Raw genomic sequence first — 8,764 nt, 5'->3', positions numbered from 1 at the left:
TCATATGTGTGGATTGTTCCAAACTCTAGTGAAAGTATAACATTGACCCATTGCAGTAGACATTGACTGGGAAGATAGCAAAGAAAAACTGACAACTCATGAAGGAATGTTGGAAATTCCAGTATACTAATTGCAGTATTAGTCCACAGGGCTATACGAAGCAAAACCTTAGGCTTAAAGACCTACTTCACCGGTTGGAATATGAAGGTGTATTGAATTTGGAGATCCTATTTTGTATAAATGTGCAAAAAAAAAATGAAATCAGATCATCCTAGCCTGAGAAAAGTCAGAAAGAGTGTTTTATGGTCTCACTGTCAAACCCTACAGTTTCCTTCTTGTGACATCACAGTAAGGGTTAGGATTGACAGGACAGCTGGACCAAGGGAAGACTGAGGGAAGAAAAACCTAATTCATTATATTATAATAGTGATTTTATAATGATAGAGCGCTGGTTCCGTATGGGTGAAATATTCCTTTAACTAATTGAGCACTCAGGCTTTCCTGAGAAGTTGCTTCTTCTTTCACTTTGTGGCCCTGCGTCACTGTGATTGGCACAGATGTTCAGCTTGACAAAACCTGTGAGGTGACTGGCTGAGAGCATATATTTATGAATGCCCACGCCCTCTGATCTACTGTACAATATCCACCTTCACTCAGCACGTTGGCACTTACACCTACAAGCACCAAAGGGAGCAGCTGCGGAGCCAAGCGCTACCAACTTTGAATGGGCTGTCACTCTTTCACTCTTCCCTATTATCTTCCAAACACGTCAAGTTCACACTCATAGGAAGTCGAATACAAACAAGCTCAGAGTTCAGATGGTCAAAGTGGATGTGAAACTGTCAAGGTGGAGATCCAAGTGAGGCTGGTTGTAGAAGTCTCTCAGAACATGTGGTGAAGGATAAGTGTTGCATGCTTACTTAACAGAACACTTAAGGATCAGTTTATCGTGTGTGTAAGAATGACAGATACATTTACCAGAAGACCAGGCTGTGCCGATTGCTTTAATACATTATGCAATGGAAAAGTCATTTCATAAAAGCTCTCCCTAAGTGAAAGGATAAGGATAAGGTGCCAGGTCTCGCTAATGCTTTTTCAAACATAAATATTAAAAACTTGTTTGATATCACAACTTGATTATCTCAAGGTCTCTTGGGACAAGTCTGGTCAAGTTGCATTTTTCTGCTGCTGTAGTTCTGCTTCCATTGGGTTATTGCCCAAAGTTTGGAGCATTCCCTCCAAAAAAATGATGGTTGTAACAGGCAGAGTAACAAGTAACACGTTTATTTTTTTATTTTTTATGTTGCTATCTTTTCATGTACAGGCTTGTCTGAGTTGCAGAGAAGTTGCAGCATAAGCCAAGAGAGGAAATGCTGCTGCATGATCATTGGTTGGGTGATGTAATCTTGTTATTATGTCATGGGCACAATCATTGGATTTACCAGAGAAAAACTCTTTCCCGTAAACACAGAGATTAGGGTTTTTATTTCCGGTGTACAAGAGGAACAAGCTCGCAAAATCAAAACACACTTCAACGTCATATCTGGGTTAAAAGTTGACTTCCGTTATCGGGAAGTGTTATCACCCCATTCCATCAAGTATATCTTATTAATAGGCTAGATTACAACACTAATTACTCAGAAATACACATACCCCTGCCAACACAACCCTGTACCTGGGTTTATTTTGATTTATCATAGCCGAATAATTACAAAATGTTTTTTTCTTTGGATTCAGAGAGAATTTCGTAACCTCCTGGACTTGACTTAAGGACATGCTTGACGCTTAAAATATTTTTTTTCCAATGAACATTAACGAGTTCTTTTTATTGAGTTCACAACAAGCTGATTCAAAGCTTTCTCTCTACAGTGACCACAATAACCATAACCATAAGTAATAAACACAAGCCTTTTATTACACGTGACAGCAGTCAAAAGATAACAAGCTCAAGAGACAGTTCCAGTCATTTAGCATATAGACATACCTACACATCGTCATAGGCTGGCACACGTAAGCACACAGGCATTCGTCTTTTTGACCAGTAGACTATTTTTGGAAAATAAATTGCCACTTTGTGGAAGGACAGGGCGTGAAATTCTCTTGCTTGTCTCTGGTTGATTCAGTTGCTTTTACATTTACCAGCAGGTCCAGTTAAACAATTCAAAGAGGTTTTTTTTAGCGATTAACTACTTTAGGCAATTGTATAGGTTTTTTAATAGTTTCTGGGACCCCAGTTTTCCTTGGTTTTACAACATAGTTTGACATTTCCATGAGGATTTGTGAGATGGTGTTCAGTGATTTTATGGTGCCCTACTGCGAGATACCTGTACATGTTGTTCATACTATCACAAGGTCAAGTGTTACTGGTTAGCAACTTGCAATGACAGCAGTTTAAAGGGATACTTCAGCATTATTGAAGAGTGGTTGTATGAGCTACTTATGCATAGTTCAGTGTGTTACATTATGGAGATCAGTGCAGTTTTTCACTCTTTATGAAATGTACAATCTGTACATGTTTGATAGCGTTAGCATAAAAGCTTCATACATTGTGGTCATACGATGGAATGCAGTTGAGGTTCTCACCAACCTGTGACCTGAGTCGAGCAGACAGTACAAACATGCTCGCGGGTTCCCTTAGACAAACTCAGACAGACACACTAAACACAGTCTTACCCGGCGTTCCAAATCACATACTTTTTCTTTATACTACACTACATACTAAAGTACAGAAGAATTTTAGGGCCACAGGAGAGAAAAAAAAATCAGATAAGGAAGATTTTTTTTCATTATGTCGAGAAATGTCAAGAATAAAGACGAATACTGCAAAATTCTTTTTGAGATAGTGGGGCATTTATGTATTTTCAGCATACTACAATTGACGTGCATGTATTGGGACATCCTAAATCTTTTTTTCTGGCATTCTAAATAGTAGGGAAGTATGGCTATTGGAACGCAGGGTTAGAAAAAAGTAATTTTTTGCATCCTCACCAGTCTCTGAAGTGACTCTGAATCGTTGCAGTTGTGTATGTGTTATCAGTGAGTGTGTAAACAGACGAAGAAACATTCAACAGAAGAAATGTTGAAGGCCATGGATGGTCGCTGCTCAATTGGTCAAGTAAAAGAAACATTTATGTTGATCTGTAATTGACTCATTTGTAGTCTGCTGAAGGTTAAAACTCTATCCCAGGAACAACTTTGTCTATAGTGAGAAAAAAAAAGATTATTACAGAGAGTGTGCAGACGGTCGGAGCGTTGCAAATTAGATTTTTCCACCACTAGATGAAGCCAAAATACACCTTTATTACACACTGCACCTTTAATCATGATCACACCAAAGACCTCTTATTCAAATGAAGGCCAATTGGTTTGTGGAATACACTTCACATGTTGTGTTGGCGTGAGCAGCCGGGAACTTGTCATGTTTACTATTCAGACATGTTTTTGGCACGAGTCTTCTGTTAATGAATACTCAGGGGGGGCAAGAAGGGAAAAACTTCTTTGGCAGGTCACCATCGCCTGAGATAATCCTGCTCTGCTCTGTTGTTGGTAAAACAGTTTAAGAGCAGCAGTCTTGTGTTTGTTAGGTAGGCGTTTACCCTCAACTCCATAGCAAACATCCTGTTCTTCTGTATTCAACATCACATGTTTAGCATACGTATATCCTCGTACAAGGCCCGCGCTCTGATGTAAGACGACAACACAGATGAGCAGGTGTATATGCTCAGTGTGCCAGCGACCCTCGGCAGACAAACAAGTTCAGATATTCACTGACTCAGAACTAAACAAAGAAAATAAATGTGTTTAGTCTGCCTACTGACTAAACACCTTTCTAGATATCCATGTACATGTAGGAGTGTAGCATAGCTGCAAATAGCACCTGAAAACCATACTTGAGTAAGAGTAGAGATACCTTAGTAGACAAATGGCTCTGTTAATTGAGTGAAAGTATAAAACTATCTGATTCTAAAGGTATTTAAATATCAAGAGAGGAGAATGAACTTAAAATGATAAGTGACTGTTATTACAGTATAGCTATTTCATTTCATTAGAATATTATTACATTAATAAAAATAAGGGTTTGTAGCTGGAAATAAACTTCAAATGCATTTTATTTTCATCATGGATTTAAGTATGAATTCATTATTTTGTTCATAGATTGATGGTTTGCTTGGTAAATAATAAACTGATTAAAAAGAAAGGCACCAGATTCTTACTTTGAGAAGTTGGAAGCAAGACATTTTTGGCATGTTCACATTAAAAATGACTCAATAATTTTTTGACATTTCATATCTGCTTGTATAGGCCTACATACTGTTGGGTGCTGTACAATATTTTATAAACGCTTCATTTGTTTCGTGTGCAAACATCTTAATTGGTAAAGAAACTTAAGTTATCACATAAATGTAGTGGAGTCAAAAGAAGAATATAGTGAGGGAAATGTTGGACTTTAGACTTCATTCCCCCCCTGTTAAGATCATGGAAAGTCATATGTTTGGTTTGGCCTATCAGCGCTTGTGCTATCTCCTCAGGCTTCATTTTGGCAGTCCACTTTGAGGCAGCACGTGCTCACTGCGGTCACAATTAGCATGGGGAAATAGGTCCACATGACTGTTAGCAAGTTAGTGTTGGGATTTGGTGTGAAGAGCTATCTTTCAACACATGTACACAAACAAAGAAGTGAGCCCATGAGTCCAAGGTTTTAGGCGGGTTACCTCAGGGCGTTAACTAGTGCTTGACCCTGGATAGTCCACTATTCCACCATTCGATGGAAGGAGCCCAATTCGACTGCCAATCTCAGTCGGATAACATTTGTTGGAAAAAGTTGGTTATGAAACAAAGACACTTTTATTCTGGCTGTATGGAGGTGTTGAAGTGTTTCACCTATTCGTGGTCTAAATATCAGCCTAGTATACTCTTAATAAACGTTTGTAAATAACATATGAGCTTTTTGATCAATCTCAAAGTGTGGTAGACTAAGTCCGCCATACAATTCATTCTCAACCCAAGTCAGGAAGACAAACTGTAATTGGGTGTTTTTGCAAGGTTTGGAAAAAAAGTTGTAGGTTGCGAATGAGAATATGGATCAATGTGCAGAACGTGATTCCACCATAAACTGGATACGACCAATTAGATTCGACTATCCACATTTCTACGTCAGGGACACACCGAGCTTTAACGTCGTCATAAAAAGAGACAAAACTAACCCTGCGTTCCGAATCGCATACTTCCTACTATTTAGTATGGTAGAAAAAAGATTTAGGATGTCCCGATTCTTGTGGACAGATTTAGGATGGTTAGAAAGACCCGGATGTCTACTACATCCAGCCTAGATTTTAAGTGTTGAAAACAGCATCGTTTTTGGGCAAATTCTGACCCATAATCCAGTGCGAACTTGAAGTGACATCACATCAACGGAGCCTCCATATAAAAACAAACAGGGATGCGACGGATATAAAAGCAAGAGGCAAGATCAAGGCGCAATGTTATGATGAAATAAATAAGTAAAAGTATGTCCCAATAGTATGCCTACTGCAGTATTTGATTTGTAACGCAGGGCATGTTATGGTGAAGGCAGGATGAGTATGGTGTCCTCCCATTGGCTTAGGACCAGGAGCTCAGGTCCAATGAGTGGGACGGAGAGGGACACACATGAGGCAAACACAATCAATTGATTAATACTAGAGCCACAAGTGGACAACTAAAATGTATGGTAACCTGGACTATAAAATAGAGCTCAAGTAAGCGCAGTAAATGTAAGCATATGTAACTCTTAGGAATAAGGTGATTGGTTATAGTTCTTGACCCCAATATACAGTATTTGGACAAGACTGTATCTGGATATGCCTTTACTAATAAACCCAATGACATTTTTGTGGGCCATATTGTCAACATTGTATCACTTGCACTTTTACAGCAGAGATAGGTGATATGTGAAGTCCTAGTTCCTTCCAACGTTATCTCACTTATCTGCCTGTTTTTTCCTTGGACCAATACGCTCAGAGCAGATTTTTTTGCCTGTCAATGATTGATCAACCAAAGATATGTTGAAATGAAAGTGCGTGCTGCTGCAGACAACAGGTCAATATCATGGGTCAGACTGGATATTCTAATACGACCTGCGGTGCAAGCTATCACACCACCTGCTGAAATGACCAACCTTAAAGCCACTACGAGTAAAATGGCACGTTGGCGGCCCCTTTGGACAAAAGCGGTAGTATTTTTACGACGCCAGCTGTCGTGAAGCTGTTTTCTAGCTCGTGCCGGGCGTGCGAGATTCAAATGATCAGGAAGCAATATAGTGCATGTCGGTGTGTTGAAAGTGTGAGGGCACCGGACTCTTTTCGGCTCCGTGAGAGTGGTTAGTGACACAGCATCAACTAATGCCAGTCAGTGCTACACACACACCTGATTGCAATGAGTTGATCCATTGTCACCTCTCACGGAGCTGAACGAGTCCCCGTGTCCTCACACAAAGCGAATGAACGAGAGACGGCAGTTAGTATGGATCACGATGAGGTAATGTGTTTATGTTGTGGTAAATAATGACTATTTCCGATGAATAATGGTCATCTGATGATGCTGGTGAGGCAAAGTAAACTTTGTTTTAGTAGGCTACCGCTCATTCATTTAGGAGTAAACACTGCAGTCTAGGTTCGCTCCGTGAAATTGTGTATACGTTGCTTGGCAACGCCCTCCCGCCCGCCTATCACTATCACACTCCTTTTAGCTTTTCTTCATTGCATTTTCTTTTTTTCTTTGATGGTTCAGCCCCGTTATCAGTCATTATGACGACAAACAACTGTATCAAACAAGGCTCCCGCTCCCCTTCCCTCACCTGGAGGGATAGGCTTCTTAAATCGCGTTCCTGCGCCACACTGAAATCTGCGACCAATACGGATATGTGACCATAGAGCCTGCACGAGCGAACCGAAAATCGGACTGGGTGTGCGACCAGACCAAACGCAGTAATAAAAACTATATAAAAACGTCTTTCTTTGCACTGATGGTCTCGTTTGCTGTTAAAGGTAATTTATGATTATCAGAGGAAACATGAGGCTGTTTAAAAGATATTTAAATGTTACTCGTAGCCGCTTTAATGGAGCCCAATTAAAGGTGGAGTCAGCGATTCTGTAGAATGCTTGTTGTCAGTAAATCAGTAATTATCTCCTCAAGATCCTCAAGTGTTTTAATACACAGCCTAGGCTCTGTAAACAAGCACGTTGCTAGATACGTTGGGCCCCCTTTGTTAACATACCCTTTGTTAACATACCCATTTTGCAGGGCCTAGGCTGTCTGTTAACACCGGATTTGTTTTCAGCGCACACACATAGGGACAGGTAGCGAGTTGCGAGGAGATTTTTACAGATTTTGACCAAAACATTATTTTGAAAAACAGGGATTCTCCAGAATTTGCTGACTCCGCCTTTAATTATGGATGAATCGAGTCACAGTGAATACTACCTTTAATTTCTACCTAGTCTGTTCTGAAAAACGACCAATCCCTTTGCAGTTTTTTGGATAAAATAAAAATCCTACTCATTCATTGACAGTACATTTTAACCCTCTGGCAAGTTTCCTGCTTAAACAAGGAAGTTATGTTGAAAGTATTACCGGAAAAAAGATATGATCTCCTGTCGTTTGAAAGAAAAAGAAGTGGTGTGTGTGTTCATCTTCAAACTGTTTCCTTAGTACCGTACCCGTCGCGCACAATACTCTTGAAGCTCATCGTCTCATCCCCACAATGAATAGGTCACTGGCAATGCATTTCATGATACCTGTCGGCTGCTCCCATGTGTACAGAACATACACAGACCTGTGTGTGTGTGTGTGTGTGTGTGTGTGTGTGTGTGTGTGTGTGTGTGTATGTGTGTGTGTGCATGTAGGGATATACTCACTGTAGGTTGTTTCTTGTGCGAAGTTCAGAACCACAAAAGTGAAATGTTTTTTGTGAGAGCGTTGATTTGAATGTATTTTTACCTGCACGTTAATTGTGTGCACATTGTGGACGAATGACTGTGTGAGTGTATCTGCACCACTCACATTTAGCAACGGAAACACGCTCAGTTGCAGCTGCACAGTAATGCACGCACACACACACACACACACGCACACACACGCACACACACACACACACACACACACACACACACACACACACACACACACACACACACACACACACACACACACACACACACACACACACACACACACACACACACACACAGTAGCATAAAAAAGACACAGGCAGACACACCTACATAGTTTCAAATATCTCAGTAGATTGTTTTCCGTGGGACATGTCATTTCCGCATGTTGAAAGACCTGTTAATCTCTGTTTTGCAATGATTTGACTAGTTACTTCTGGTATCAGTATTAACTGTTGGAGTATGCTGTTGTTTCTGTCATTTAAAAAAAAAAAAAGCCTGGTTTACTGGTTCAGTGTAGTTCTGGCTCAATCGCAATGTAGTTGAATTCACATTGAAGATGTAGTAGAAGATCATATGATATATATCTATTGCAATTCAGTAACGCCTCCCTCCTTTGTGCCACCACAAAGCGCATCAAAGAACAGAACCCATTGTTCATTGACTGAAACTGGCAGTTGACAAGCCAACGTGAAATGATCAAATGCAATTTAAGGGGACTATTTTCACCCGCGGATTAATACACATGTCACGGGCTAGTTTAAAGAAATACAGCACACAGGATGGTGTGTACAGTATGAATGGTTGAGTCAACTGGTGTGTGTTTGTGTTTGTGT

Source organism: Ammodytes marinus (assembly GCF_949987685.1).
Source record: "Ammodytes marinus genome assembly, chromosome: 15".
Taxonomy (NCBI): domain Eukaryota; kingdom Metazoa; phylum Chordata; class Actinopteri; order Uranoscopiformes; family Ammodytidae; genus Ammodytes; species Ammodytes marinus.
The sequence above is the reverse complement of the archived record's forward strand: the minus strand, read 5'-3'. Positions refer to the sequence as shown.